Source organism: Oncorhynchus mykiss, chromosome 8 (genome assembly GCF_057628025.1).
Source record: "Oncorhynchus mykiss isolate SJ-2025 chromosome 8, ASM5762802v1, whole genome shotgun sequence".
Classification (NCBI taxonomy): domain Eukaryota; kingdom Metazoa; phylum Chordata; class Actinopteri; order Salmoniformes; family Salmonidae; genus Oncorhynchus; species Oncorhynchus mykiss.
In genome coordinates, this window is record NC_143029.1 from 28,882,346 (window position 1) to 28,898,182 (window position 15,837).

Genomic DNA, 15,837 nt, shown 5'->3' on the forward strand with positions numbered 1-15,837 from the left:
TGCAGCAAGTCAGCACCTCAGGAGTAAATGTCAGTTTGCTTTTCATAGCCGATCATTAAGAGTATCTCTACCGCTCCTGCTGTCTCTAGAGAGTTAAAAACAGCAGGTCTGGGACAGGTAGCATGTCCGGTGAACAGGTCAGGGTTCTATAGCCGCAGGCAGAACAGTTGAAACTGGAGCAGCAGCACGGCCAGGTGGGCTGGGGACAGCAAGGAGTCATCATGCCAGGTAGTCCTGAGGCATGGTCCTAGGGCTCAGGTCCTCCGAGAGAGAGAAAGAAAGAGAGAAAGAGAGAATTAGAGAGAGCATACTGAAATTCACACAGGACACTGCATAAGACAGGAGAAGTACTCCAGATATAACAAACTGACCCTAGCCCCCCGACACGTAAACTACTGCAGCATAAATACTGGAGGCTGAGACAGGAGGGGTCAAGAGACACTGTGGCCCCATCCGATGATACCCCCGGACAGGGCAAAACAGGAAGGATATAACCCAACCCACTTTGCCAAAGCACAGCCCCCACACCACTAGAGGGATATCTTCAACCACCAACTTACCATCCTGAGACAAGGCCGAGTATAGCCCACAAAGATCTCCGCCACGGCACAACCCAAGGGGGGGCGCCAACCCAGACAGGAAGACCACGTCAGTGACTCAACCCACTCAAGTGACGCACCATCCATCATTCCTTCAATTCTGACCAGTTTCCCAGTCCCTGACGATGAAAAACATCCCCACAGCATGATGCTGTCTCAACCATGCTTCACTGTGGGGATGGTATTCTCGGGGTGATGAGAGTGTTGGGTTTTTTCCAGACATAGTGTTTTCCTTGATGGCCAAAAAGCTAAATGTTTGTTTCATCTGACCAGAGTATCTTCTTCCATGTGCTTGGGGAGACTCCCACATGCCTATTGGTGAACACCAAATATTTTTGCTTATTTTTTTCTTTAATTAAATTCTTATGGCTGTAGGGGCAGTATTGAGTAGCTTGGATGAAAGATGCCCAGAGTAAATGGCCCGGCTCCTCAGTCCCAGTTGCTAATATATGCATATTATTAGTAGTATTGGATAGAAAACACTGAAGTTTCTAAAACTGTTTGAATGATGTCTGTGAGTATAACAGAACTCATATGATGGGCAAAACATGAGAAGAAACACAAACAGGAAGTGGGAAATCTGAGGTTGGTCGATTTTCAACCCAGCCCCTATTGAATACACAGTGGGATATTGGTTATGTTGCACTTCCTAAGGCTTCCACTAGATGTCAACCGTCTTTAGAAACTTGTTTGAGGATTCTACTGTAAAGTGGGACCGAATGAGAGAGGAATGAGTCAGAGGTCTGCCAGCAGTCACGTGTTGGTCACGCGCATTTCACTTTTCTGAAGACAAAGGAATTCTCCGCTTGGAATATTATTTAAGTTTATGTTAAAAACATCCTAAAGATTGATTCCATACACCGTTTGACATGTTTCAACGGACAGAAATTGAACTTTTTGACATTTCATCTGCAACTTGGGAACGCGCTTCATGACTTTGGATTTGTTTACCAAACGTGCTAACAAAAGCAGCTCTTTGGACAAAAATGATGGACATTATCGAACAAATCAAACATTTAATGTGGAACTGGGATTCCTGGGAGTGCATTCTGATGAAGATCATCAAAGGTAAGTGAATATTTATAACGCTATTTATGACTAATGTTGATACCCAATATGGCGGATATCTTTTTGGCTGCTTTGTTGTCTGAAAGCTGTACTCAGATTATTGCATGTTTTGCTTTTTCCGTAAAGCTTTTTAAAAATCTGACACAGCGGTTGCATTAAGGAGAAGTGTATCTATATTTCCATGTCCAACAATTGTATTTTCATCGACATTTATAATGAGTATTTCTGGAAAATGATGTGGCTCTCTGCAATATCACCGGATGTTTTTGGAACTAGTGAACATAACGCGCCAATGTATACTGAGATTTTTTGATATAAATATGCACTTTATCGAACAAAACATACATGTATTGTGTAACATGAAGTCCTATGAGTGACATCTGATGAAGATCATCAAAGGTGAGTGATTAATTTGATCTCTATTTGTGTTTTTTGTGACTCTCTTTGGCTGTAAAAATGGCTTTATTTTTCTGTGGCTTGGCTCTGACCAAACATAATCGTTTGTGGTGCTTTCGCTGTAAAGCCTATTTGAAATCAGACACTTTGGTGGGATTAACAACATGATTACCTTTAAAATGGTATAAGATACATGTATGTTTGAGGAATTTTAATTATGAGATTTCTGTTGTTTGAATTTGACGCTCTGCACTTTCACTGGCTGTTGTCATATCAATCCCGTTAACGGGATTGCAGCCCTAAGAAGTTTTTAAGCAATCGCTTTTTTCTGGCCACTCTTCCGTAAAGCCTTGCTCTGTGGAGTGTATGGCTTTAAAGTGGTCCTATTGACAAATACTCCAAGCTCCACTGTGGAGCTTTGCAGCTCCATCAGGGTTATATTTGGTCTCTTTGTTGCCTCTCTGATTAATGCCCTCCTTGCCTGGACTGACTGGGAGTTTTGGTGGGCGGCCCTCACTTGGTAGTTTTTTTGTGGTGCCATATTCTTTCCATTTTTTAATAATGGATTTAATGGTGCTCCATGGGATGTTCAAAGTTTTGGATATTTTTTTATAACCCAACCTTGATCTGTACTTCTCCACAACTTTATCCCTGACCTGTTTGAAGAGCTCCTTGGTCTTCATGGTGCCTCTTGCTTGGTGGTGCCCCTTGCTTAGTGGTGTTGCAGACTCTGGGGTCTTTCAGAACAGGTGTATATACACTGAGATCATGTGACAGATCATGTGACACTTAGATTGCACACAGGTGGACTTTATTTAACTCATTATTTGACTTCTGAAGGTAAATGGTTGCACCAGATCTTATTTAGAGGCTTCATAGCAAAGGGGGTGAATATTTATGCACGCACCACTATTCCATTTTTTATTTTTTAGAATTTATTGAAACAAGTAATTTTTTAAATTTCACTTCACAAATTTGGACTATTTTGTGTATGTCCATTACATGAAAAATCCATTCAAATTACAGGTTGTTATGCAAGAAAATGGGGGATGAAAACTTTTGCAATACATAGACTTGAAATCACTGATCACTTTATTAATGGAACACTAGTCACTTTAATAATGTTTACATATTTTGCATTACTCATCTCATATGTATATACTGTATTCTATTCTACTCTACTCTCTATTCTACTCTCTATTCTACTCTCTACTCTCTACTCTATTCTACTCTACTGTATTTTAGTCAATGCAGCTCCGACATTGCTCGTCCAATATTTATATATTCTTAATTCCATTCCTTTACTTTAGATTTGTGTGTATTGTTTTGTTGTGAAATTGTTAGATATTACTTATTAGATATTACTGCACTACAGTTGAAGTCGTAAGTTTACATACACCTTAGCCAAATACATTTAAACTCAGGTTTTTCACAATTCCTGACATTTCATCCTAGTAAACATTCCCTGTCTTAGGTCAGTTAGGATCACCACTTTATTTTAAGAATGTGAAATGTCAGAATAATAGTTGCGAGAATTAATTATTTCAGCTTTTATTACTTTCATCACATTCCCTGTGGGTCAGAAGTTAAAATGCTTATTTTGGAGTGTCCATAAGGCTAGGGAAAGCTAAACATTCCCTAAAGTAAATTGAATTAAATAGCCAAAATGATATAGCCTAATTAACCTAATTAGCCTATACAGAAATAGATCAAATCATTCAAAATAGGTACTACACCAGAAAGAGTGATTTGGCCACAGGGGATCATTAGCTTCTTTAAAAAAAATGTGTGTGAGCATTTGGGTGTCCCGTACCCGTAAGAAATCAAATCTACTTTCACCCCTGCCTTCACCTATCTGGCACATCGATCTGCAGGTTGAACATGGTGAGATTGTAGACTCCTAAATTGATTTTACTGTTAACTAGCTACTTCACATGCTGATAATGACTTTGGTATTATTGTGTGTAGCTATGCTTGCTAGCTAGCTAGAAAGGGTCAGTTTCCTCAAGAAAAATTGTGTGACTTGTTTCAGCTGGTCAAAAGTATTTTTTATTGTGGTCGAAGAAGAAATTCTGAGACCGTCTTTCTAAATAGTACTTTAGCAAATGTTGGTTACAGACAGAACAATGTTGAAATAACGTTTATGTAAGATTGATTTTGTTACTTCACATGAAGTTAACTTTTAATCCAAGATCTACTTGGAGAAGTGGTAAACAGCAATGGACAAGTTGTTTCCTATTTTGAAGTTACGAACAGGCATACACATTTTCACACTTATATTTCCACTTTTTGGAAATACAACTATACATTGTGTTTTCTGTCAACGGCAGGCTTTCTGCAAAAGCCTTTCATTTCTTGTTCTGTACCAAAACAAACAATTAAACAAGTACTTTACTTACCCCTGACCTTAGTACTGAGGTTATTACTGAGTTAACCCTTAAGCTCTACAAAAGACTCATTGATGACGCGACTGTAACTATATTGGCTGATATTCTGTAATCCAGCCTATTGGGGTATCTGTATCCTTGCCCTCATACGAAAATAAATGTAAAGTATGCTGGGTTCAGAATTAAACTAACACAAGATGCAGTGTGGCCTGCCAACACAACAGGGAGAAGGTTACCTTGTCAATAAACTTGACCCCTTTCCCATGCATTTGTTTGTCTAAAAATACGGAACAGGCATCCGCAATAAACACTTTTTTGCATTGCTGTGATTGAAACCCAACACAATACCAGACCACTCAACATAAGGAACAAGACAAGTCAACTCGCCACAACAAACCCTGATCCAGACACAGAAAGAGTCTGACCAAGCACAGGAGAACTACACGCCTGAACACTGTACTTGGGATGACTCACAGTTTCCATTGAACAGTCAGTAAATAAAGTAACATGTACAAATGGACCCATTTTGGCCCATTTCCTGATTAATAAGATACTGTACTCCAGTGGAGGCTGGTGACTTGAAGAATTGAGGAGGATGGAAGAACCACTGTATAGATGCGGAATGCACGAGAGACCACAAAGTGTGTTTCAAAAATCATCAAAGACTAATTATTTTAACCTAAAGCATTTTAATAAAGACATGTATAGTACAATATTATGGGGAAGGGGAATGAGAGGGCTACTTACACAGTGTTGGAAAAGGATCACAGCAGTGATTGAATGAGGTTACGTGGCATGAGTTGAGGTGTTCAGAGGCTTGACCAGTGCAGGACAACATTTTACTGGGAAGACAAAAAACAATAACACAAGACACTACACACTACTACAAAAGTAAAATCTTTGATGTGTAATAATGTGATTGAGTCTACATACAGTAATGAGAGAAAATTGATAGGGGTACTCACAGTGCTTGGAAGGGAAACATTCAATGTGCAGTGGATGAGCGGGCACATGAAACGTTGTGGCTTCAGTTCATGTCAGGAGAAAGTTGACAATGGTAGTGGAGTGGAGTAGTCATCACCTCTTAATCATGGAACATCAGGGGACTTAGCAGTAAATACAAATAGCAGATACATTCCATTACAGCTGCACCATCGTAGGTCTCTATAATGTTAAACTCAGACATCTCAAAATTCATCAAGTCAAACACAGACTGCACATCTCGCCCACTTGACACATCAAAGTGGCCCAAGAAACATTCCTGAATAAAGCCCTGATCATCCACGTACCTGACGAGAACTGACAACTGCAAGCGACTGGTGGCACCATAGGCCCCAGAGCGGTGGGGCAATTTTTACCCCCTGTGGCCTGGAGTTTTTCCTTATATGTTAACCTAACTAGGAAAACTCTGGACCCTATAAGGTATGACAGTGATTAATCAGTTCTAAAAAGGTGTTATATGGGCTATGATGGGACCAGTTTTTCCTAATCATATTTTTAAAAACTCTTGAAAAAAACTCCTGGCCTTGGGGGGGATGAAAACCCTGTCAAACTGCAGCTACCTTATATTTGTTCATATAAATGATATTTAGACTAGATTAGGAGGGGGATTTCCTCTACCCAGATACATAGACAACAACTGATAGACAATAGAACTCACAGGGTTGAGCTTGCTTTATGCATGTTTGCATCATGCAAGCATATGCAACTGTAGGTCTTATTAAAAAAAATACTCATTATGTCGAATGATTAATTCCAGATAATGAAACTGATCTCAGGCAGAGGTCAACCCTCGCTTTTAATTTGCACCGTGTACCCCAGAGAATGAAAGGGGTTCTTCAACAAAAACTCCACCACATTTTCGGCAGCTTTGGGCATTCTACCATTCTGGAGGAGAAAACTGCACACTGGTGCTGGTAGCTAGCTAGCTATTGAAGTTAGCAAGCCACATTTTAATAAATTGCACTAACTGAACACAAAAATAAAGTTCTAAACCCATAAAACTATTTATAATATACATCTCCTGTAATTTGAAAAAACTAATTTGAATTGAATAATGTCCCAAAATCCTCAACTATCACTCTTCACTCTTAATCTCTATCCAACAATGTCACCAACCTTCTCAACATAGAACCCCCATAATGCTCTGTGGCACAATCCCAATACAGCACACTAGGATGATCCTACATCTATGATTGGATGGACAACATGTCAGTTCATACTGCAAAAGCTTTGATTGGTTGGAGGATGTCCTCCGGAAGTGGTCAGAATTACCATGTCAATGGAAGGGGGTGAGGCCTGCTAGCCTCCTAGGTTTTGTATTGAAGTCAATGTAGCCAGAGGAGGACGGAAGCTAGCTGTCCTCCGGCTACACCTTGGTGCTAGCCCAGACAGTGCTGTTGAAGTTACAGTAGACCTTCATTGTAAAACAGTGTATTTTAACCAATTATTTGGTGACATATGAATATATTTAGTATAGTTTTAAAAAGGATAACTTTTTTAAATGTTCACTATAAAAACAAATATGAAATTTCACTGAGGACGATAGTCCTCCCCTTCCTCCTCTGAGGAGCCTCCACTGCTGTACTCACACGTTTTGGGATACCTCGCTATTACTCCCAAGAGCTCCAGCTATTTATTTTGTTGTTCAGTGCCCTCTGTCCCTCTTAAAAAAACTAGGCCAGCTCCCCCTCAGGAGCAATCTGAGCCACGAGGGGGGAAGAGAAAAAGTTGGCCCACCACCCTGGGAATATCATGTGAAGCATCCAGAAATATCCTAGATGGCTAGAGCAGAATCCCAGGCTCAGAAACCTCCACTGACAGAGGAGGGGAGAAGACTTAGTGGAGGAGAGCGCGACTAACCAGAGAGGAAAACTTTTGCCTTTGGATAACTAAGAATTACGGGGAAAGGTAAGACATATTTTCATTTACATTGTTATTTGGAAATAGCATGAGGAAAAATGAGGGAATGTGTCCTTTTAAAGTAATCAAAAAAAGGACTTTTTGTAATTAGGGTGAAATACCGCTTTAATCATGGTCTCTAGACAAAAGATAATGTGTCCCCCACCAGGACCAGGCTTAGCCACCCCTGGTGTACTGTAGGTGCTTAGGAATGGTCCAACATGGTGGACATAATGCATAAAACATACTGCGTAACTGATACACTGTATGCTCTCTTTTTCTCTCCAGATCCAATATGGCAGTTGCCAGCATGTCCATGCCTGGCTCCACAACCAACCTAGACTCAGATGTTACATAGTAAATGTAAATCTGTCTCTCTCCATTTAGTCATTACAACGTAGCTATAGCCAATATGACATATGGGCAACAATTGCCAGTCACGGTATGTTCAAGAAAATATTATTATAGGGCTTGAGGAAGAACATGTGCCACTATACAGACATCTCCATCAATTTAAATATACAGTTGCGTTCAAAATGATTGGCACCCTCGATAAAGATGAGCAGAAAAGACTGTATAAAATAAATAATAAGAATACTGAGCTATATTGTATGCTACATTTTTTGGAGGAAATTATCTTATTTTTTACTCATATAATTGCTTAGAGATAGAGATTTTGTTTAACAAGTAATACTTTTTTCAGAAAATTATTGGCACCCCTGTTTTCAGTACATTACGTTGTGACAATAACAGCAGTGTCTTTTTCGAAAATGTTGTATAAGATTGGAGAACACATTGGGAAGGATCTTAGACCTTTCCTCCATACAGAATCTTTCCAGGTCCTTCATATCATTTGTCTGCGCTTATGGACTGCCCTCTTCATTTCAAACCGCAGGTTTTCAGTGGGGTTAAAGTCCACTGATCCTGGGTCGAGGGCATCTTGAACTTTACCCTGTACCAGGACATTGTAGCCCAAAACCTGGTTGCCTCTGTGAAGAGGCTGAAACTTGGGCGCAAGTGGATATTCCAGAAAGACAATAACCCAAAGCACGTATAAAAATCCAAATAAATTGTTAATTGACCACAAACTCTACATTTTCCACTGTCCAGCTCAGTCTCTGGACTTGAACCCCATTGAAAACCTGTGGTTTGAATTATTACCTATTACCTTTATTCTGCATTGTTGGGAAAGAGCTCACAAGTTAAGCATTTCATTGTACTGTTTTAAACCTGATGTATCCAGTGCACATAACAATACTACTTTGAAACGTGAATGACTCATGTCTCATGTGCAAACTAATGACTTTACTTGTGCAGAGTTTACACCTGCTTAGCTAACGTGACTAATCAATGTACTCACTAATACTGCTAGCTGGCAAACCAAGACGCCCAGATTATTGGTTTTGATATACAACACTTGGTTAACAGGCTGGCCACGTGCGAAACACCTGTCCCATAGCATCTCACAGCACTGGCCTCTTACCCAACGGGCATTTTGGGAATAGATCCAAGTAACACGGTCTGAAGTTCACATGTCACCAAGGGGGAAAACAACACCACTGACGAAAACAAATCTCCGTGCTGAGTTGGTTGTACGGTTGGAGGCTCAAAAAAGTTAGCTAGGTCAGGTTGCAGTATTGGCAGAACAATTGCTACAAGTGTACAACACGGCGCTCTAGCATCTCCTAGCGATAGTTTGTGTCATGGTCCCCTGGAGGTTTTTTGTCTTGTTCCCGGTTTGTTAGGGGGACGTCTCCAAGGGCATTTAAAGGACGTTCTTTCAGCGTTCTGTGCTGGTCTCCTCTGAGTTTTTGTCTAATTCCCGGCATTGAGGACAGGGACAGGAGATTATTAGGCAGGACATTCAGTGTATAAGTCGTCAGGACGTCGTCTTGTGGTCAAAGAGAAACGATCTCCTCCACCCCCAAAATATTTGACCCGCCTACCCGGGCATGCTCACCTATTTTAAATATATAATTGCATTGTGTATGTTAATTTACAGTAATTATTATTCAACGTGTTCTCACCTGGAATTTAAACTCACAACCTCGTAGTTCACAGATTTCCAATCTTCCTGTTACGCCACCGTGTCTGTGTCAACGCCAGCTTTCACCTGTATTGTTACACTTTGCACTTCAAAGTAAATCTCAAATATTTTTAAAATACACGGAAGAAAAACAAGTTTATTTTTTACAGTGATTCAGGAGAAACATTAAAAAATATTAGATAGCTAACTATACAGTACATTGCAAAGCCTCAAATGGCTGAAATAAGTCAATCAAATCACTGATGAGAGATTAGTCTGATTAAAACTTCTCCGGGATCAGTGTCCCTTCCACGGGACGGTTGAGCTAGCGTGGGCTAATGCAATTAGCATGAGTTTGTAAGTAACAAGAACATTTCCCAGGACATAGACATATCTGATATTGGCAGAAAGCTTACATTCTTGTTCATCTAACTGCACTGTCCAATTTACAATAGCTATTACAGTTAAATAATAGTATGCTATTGTTTGAGGAGAGTGCACAATTTTGTACATGAAAAGTTATTAATAAACAAATTAGGCACATTTGGGCAGTCTTGATACAACATTTTGAACAGAAATGCAATGGTCATTGGATCAGTCGAAAATGTTGCACATACATTGCTGCCATCTAGTGGCTAAAATCGAAATTGCACCTGGGCTGGAATAATACATTATGTCCTTTCTCTTGCAAAACAAAGATGATAATACAAAAAAAATACAAAAGAGCAGTTTGTTTTATCTTTCACCAGAACTGTTGTGTTATGCTCTCCTACATTCCTTTCACATTTCCACAAATTTCAAAGTGTTTCCTTTCAAATGGTACCAAGAATATGTGTATCCTTGCTTCAGTGCCCGAGCTACAGGCAGTTAGATATGTGAATTTAGGTGAATATTTAAAAAAGGGGGTGTATCCTTAAGAGATTTTGACTGATAACTGAAATAGCAGTGCACTCTTTTGCTAAGTGCAGAGATGTGTTATAGTTAATTAATGTGTAGGGGACTTATGAAGAATGCTATACACTTACAATGTAGAAAGATCAGTATACTCCAAATCCAGAGGTTGTGAATTCAAAGTCTAGCTGGAGTCATATCAAAGTCTGTACTATAAAAGTGAATATGTCAAATGTAATCATATTGTCATTGATTAAAGTTTTGCACTATTTTAGCTGAGCAGCATCCTACTTACCTTGAAATCACCCATCCCATTTGATGACTTTACTTATAAAACAAATGTCCTGAGAACGTCTTGAAGATGTCCTCACATGGTCCTCAACGACGCCCTAGTAACTTTCAGGGAACTAGACAAAGTTTCCCTGTCCTCAGTGACGTCCTGGTAACTTACTGGGACCTACAAAAAGGTCCCCCAGAGTACATTCCCTTGGGACCATCACGCAACGTCCTAATGACTAGTAAAATAAAAAAGTCCTGAACATCCTAAAAAAAGTATTGACATGGTCCTCAGTGATATCTTGGTAACTTACAGGGAACTACAAGAAGGTCCCTCTTGGGACGTTTCCTTGGGACCGTCATGAAACGTCCCCTTGTGGTCATTGAATGTCACATGGATAACTTCCTATCAGAACCAATTAGGAACATATTCCTAATGTTCCCTAATGGACATCAAAATACCTTATTATAACATTATACTGCAACTTAACCGGGACCTGTACTGAACGTCCAAGAGGTCAACTTGTGAATGGCAAGCCCAGATTCAACCACAAGGATCAGAGAGGTTTTCCAATGCTTCGCAATGAGGGACACCGATTGGTAGATGTGTGTATAAAAAAAAAAAGAAGACATTGAATATCCCTTTGTGAATGGTGACGTTATTAGGCTTTGGATGGTCCCAGTCACTACAAAAAGGCACCCTTCCTTACTGTTGGAAGGAAAACACTCAGGGATATCACCATGAGGCTAAAGGTGACGTAATTTAATGGCTGTGATGGGAGAAAACTGAGGATGGATCAACAGCAATACTAACTTCAGTGAACCTAACTGAAAAGAAGGAACTCTGTACAGAATAAAAATATTCCAAAACATGCATCCAGTTTGCAATAAAGTAATACTGAATTTTTTGGGGCAGCAAATTATATTTTTATCATGAACACAAAGTTAAACGTTTGGGGCAAATCCAATATTGAGTACCACTCTTCGTATTTTCAGGCATGGTGGCTGCATCAGTTTTGACTTAAATCGGCTTGAAAATCTATGGCAAGACTAGAAACAATGGCTGTCTAACTATGATCAACGACCAACTTGAAAGAGCTTGAAGAATAATGCGCAAATATTGTACAATGCAGGTGTGCAAAGCATTTAGAGGCTCACAGCAAAAGACTAACAGCTGTAATCCCTGCCAAAGGGGTCTCTAACATGTATTGACTCAGGGAGGTGAATACTAATCCAATCAAGATATATTAGTGTTTATTTTTCCTACGTTTTTAACAAATGTTAGAATTTGTCTTCAACTTTGATATTAGAGTATTTTGTGTAGTTCGTTGACAAAATGACAAATCCGTTTTAATCCCACATTGAAACACAAAGAATGTGAAGAAAGTAAAGGGGTGTAAATACTTTCTGAAGGCACTGTATGTACAAAAGAGCATGACTGTAGCTCAAACGGGGCAGGAGAAAAACTTCTTCAAAGTTTGGTTGGGGACAAAGTCCAATTTTCAGAAAGTATAATGGGCAGAGCTTATAGGTCCTTATGGGAAACTTGTTTCTCATTAGGAGATGTGTTTATAAAATGTTTTAATTAACTGCAGCTAAAAAAAGGAAAAGGAGATACACTTGTTCAAAGTGTGGAATTTCAGATTATTACTATAACGCCCTCCTTGGGCCAATCATTGTAATATTGTAAATGCCGGATCTCTATGGCAAGACGCATCATTCAGCCAAGTTTTGTCAAAATTGGGCCAGTGGTAACGTTTGTACTCACGTACAGCGCATTCGGAAAGTATTCTGACCCCTTGACTTTGTTGATGCACCTTTGGCAGTGATTACAGCCTCGAGTCTTCTTGGGTATGACGCTACAAGCTTGGCACACCTGTATTTGTGAAGTTTCTCCCATTCTTCTCTGCAGATCCTCTCAAGCTCTGTCAGGTTGGGTGGGGTGTGGCTGGGCCACTCAGGGACATTCAGAGACTTGTACCGAAGTCACACCTGCGTTGTCTTGGCTGTATGCTTAGGGTCGTTGTCCTTTTGGAAGGTGAACCTTCTCCCCAGTCTAAGGTCCTGAGCGCTCTGGAGCAGGTTTTCATCAAGGATCTCTCTGTACTTTGCTCCGTTCATCTTTCCCTCGATCCTGACTTGTCTCCCAGTCCCTGCCTCCGAAAAACATCCCCACAGTATGATGCTGCCACAATCATGCTTCACAGTAGGGATGGTGCCAGGTTTCCTCCAGACATGACCCTTGGCATTCAGGCTAAATATTTCAATCTTGTTTTCATCAGACCAGAGAATCTTGTTTGTCATGGTCTGAGAGTCTTTAGGTGCCTTTTGGCAAACACCAAGCGTGCTGTCATGTGCTTTTTACTTACAATGCCTTGCGAAAGTATTCGGCCCCCTTGAACTTTGCGACCTTTTGCCACATTTCAGGCTTCAAACAAAGATATAAAACTGTATTTTTTTGTGAAGAATCAACAACAAGTGGGACACAATCATGAAGTGGAACGACATTTATTGGATATTTCAAACTTTTTTAACAAATCAAAAACTGAAAAATTGGGCGTGCAAAATTATTCAGCCCCTTTACTTTCAGTGCAGCAAACTCTCTCCAGAAGTTCAGTGAGGATCTCTGAATGATCCAATGTTGACCTAAATGACTAATGATGATAAATACAATCCACCTGTGTGTAATCAAGTCTCCGTATAAATGCACCTGCACTGTGATAGTCTCAGAGGTCCGTCAAAAGAGCAGAGAGCATCATGAAGAACAAGGAACACACCAGGCAGGTCCGAGATACTGTCGTGAAGAAGTTTAAAGCCGGATTTGGATACAAAAAGATTTCCCAAGCTTTAAACATCCCAAGGAGCACTGTGCAAGCGATAATATTGAAATGGAAGGAGTATCAGACCACTGCAAATCTACCAAGACCTGGCCGTCCCTCTAAACTTTCAGCTCATACAAGGAGAAGACTGATCAGAGATGCAGCCAAGAGGCCCATGATCACTCTGGATGAACTGCAGAGATCTACAGCTGAGGTGGGAGACTCTGTCCATAGGACAACAATCAGTCGTATATTGCACAAATCTGGCCTTTTTCCAAGAGTGGCAAGAAGAAAGCCATTTCTTAAAGATATCCATAAAAAGTGTTGTTTAAAGTTTGCCACAAGCCACCTGGGAGACACACCAAACATGTGGAAGAAGGTGCTCTGGTCAGATGAAACCAAAATGGAACTTTTTGGCAACAATGCAAAACGTTATGTTTGGCGTAAAAGCAACACAGCTCATCACCCTGAACACATTATCCCCACTGTCAAACATGGTGGTGGCAGCATCATGGTTTGGGCCTGCTTTTCTTCAGCAGGGACAGGGAAGATGGTTCAAATTGATGGGAAGATGGATGGAGCCAAATACAGGACCATTCTGGAAGAAGAACCTGATGGAGTCTGCAAAAGACCTGAGACTGGGACGGAGATTTGTCTTCCAACAAGACAATGATCCAAAACATAAAGCAAAATCTACAATGGAATGGTTCAAAAATAAACATATCCAGGTGTTAGAATGGCCAAGTCAAAGTCCAGACCTGAATCCAATCGAGAATCTGTGGAAAGAACTGAAAACTGCTGTTCACAAATGCTCTCCATCCAACCTCACTGAGCTCGAGCTGTTTTGCAAGGAGGAATGGGAAAAAATGTCAGTCTCTCGATGTGCAAAACTGATAGAGACATACCCCAAGCGACTTACAGCTGTAATCGCAGCAAAAGGTGGCGCTACAAAGTATTAACTTAAGGGGGCTGAATAATTTTGCACGCCCAATATTTCAGTTTTTGATTTGTTAAAAAAGTTTGAAATATCCAATAAATGTTGTTCCACTTCATGATTGTGTCCCACTTGTTGTTGATTCTTCACAAAAAAAATACAGTTTTATATCTTTATGTTTGAAGCCTGAAATGTGGCAAAAGGTCGCAAAGTTCAAGGGGGCCGAATACTTTCGCAAGGCACTGTAGAAGTGGCTTCCGTCTGACCGCTCTACCATAAAGGCCTGTTTGGTGGAGTGCTGCAAAGATGGTTGTCCGTCTGAAAGGTGCTCACAGAGGAACTCTGGAGATCTGTCAGAGTGACCACCAGGTTCTTGTTCACCTCCCTGACCAAGGCCCTTCTCCCCTGATTGCTCAGTTTGGCCGTGCGGCCAGCTCTAGGAAGAGTCTTGGTGATTCCAAACTTCTTCCATTCAAGAATGATATGAAATATGTGACTCGTTTCAGGAAACTAGGCATATGCCGAGCATCACTACTTCACAGGAGAGCCATTTGAACATAAACTTTTTTTTAAATCAAAATGCGTTTTCTGGCAGAAATGCCTTCTGGAACATGTGAACTTTCATGTGCCTTAATAACAAATTTGCATGACATCTATAAATACGAATAAAATTGTTAAGTTACGAGCCTAGTTGGTTTAGCCACAGAAAAAATAAGCAACCTTCCCGCTAGCCATGATTGGCTGAGATAATGAGTGGGCTAGACATGCTGAGAGATGAGTTCGGATTGGTTGGCCATGTAGGATTCTTCTGTCAATGACATGAGCTGGTCAGTATTTGTAGGTAATCCTTTCTAACGGGTCTTTTTTTGAAAGATATCACGTAGTTGTTCTCCACTTTCTGGAGGACCGAGTTTTGAAATCAGTGGCATTATGGCAGAATTATGTGGGATACAGCGATGGGGTAGTTATTCAATCTAGCTAGTTACATTTTTAGATATTACACGTTTCTAATTTTGTCAGAAAGTCGTTTTCATTTCCAGTTACTGTACTGTTAGCTAGCTGGCTAACGTTAGCTGGCTGGCTTGCTAGCTAACGTTACGTGCATGATCTGTGTAGTTATTTTATTCGTATCTCAGAACCATTTGCATTGCTAGTTATAGCCTGGTTTTGTTAGCTACCTGCAGATTCATGCAGGGTAGAAACGTTATGAGTTGGGATTATGGTTCATTGTTTAGCTAGCTAGCTACATGTCTATACAAAAGACTCCCTTATGCAAGTAACCATTTCAATAGAATGTTCATTATGTTACTGCGACAACTGTCGATAGACAGCCAGAGCGAATTTACCAGCTACTGTACATCTGCTCCAATTTCAGAGCACTCTAACTGATGAATTTACGAATGCTCAAAACCCATTGAACATGGCCGGTATCAGTAAACATTGACAAAAAATTGTAATTACACTGTTGCCAGCAGCACAGTTGCAGTCACCAACACTCTGGGTAACATAAAAACAGCCTAACCAGCTCTGTTAGGGCAAG

The 15,837-nt window shown here is 40.3% G+C and overlaps 1 long non-coding RNA gene across 1 annotated transcript; it reads left to right on the forward strand.

The window, feature by feature from the left end:
- The first annotated feature begins 7,144 nt into the window (after positions 1–7,144).
- Positions 7,145–7,952, forward strand: LOC110529737 (uncharacterized). Its single transcript, XR_002474434.3, has 2 exons — positions 7,145–7,360; positions 7,640–7,952. It is a non-coding gene; the product is annotated as an uncharacterized LOC110529737 (long non-coding RNA).
- The last annotated feature ends 7,885 nt before the right edge of the window (positions 7,953–15,837 follow it).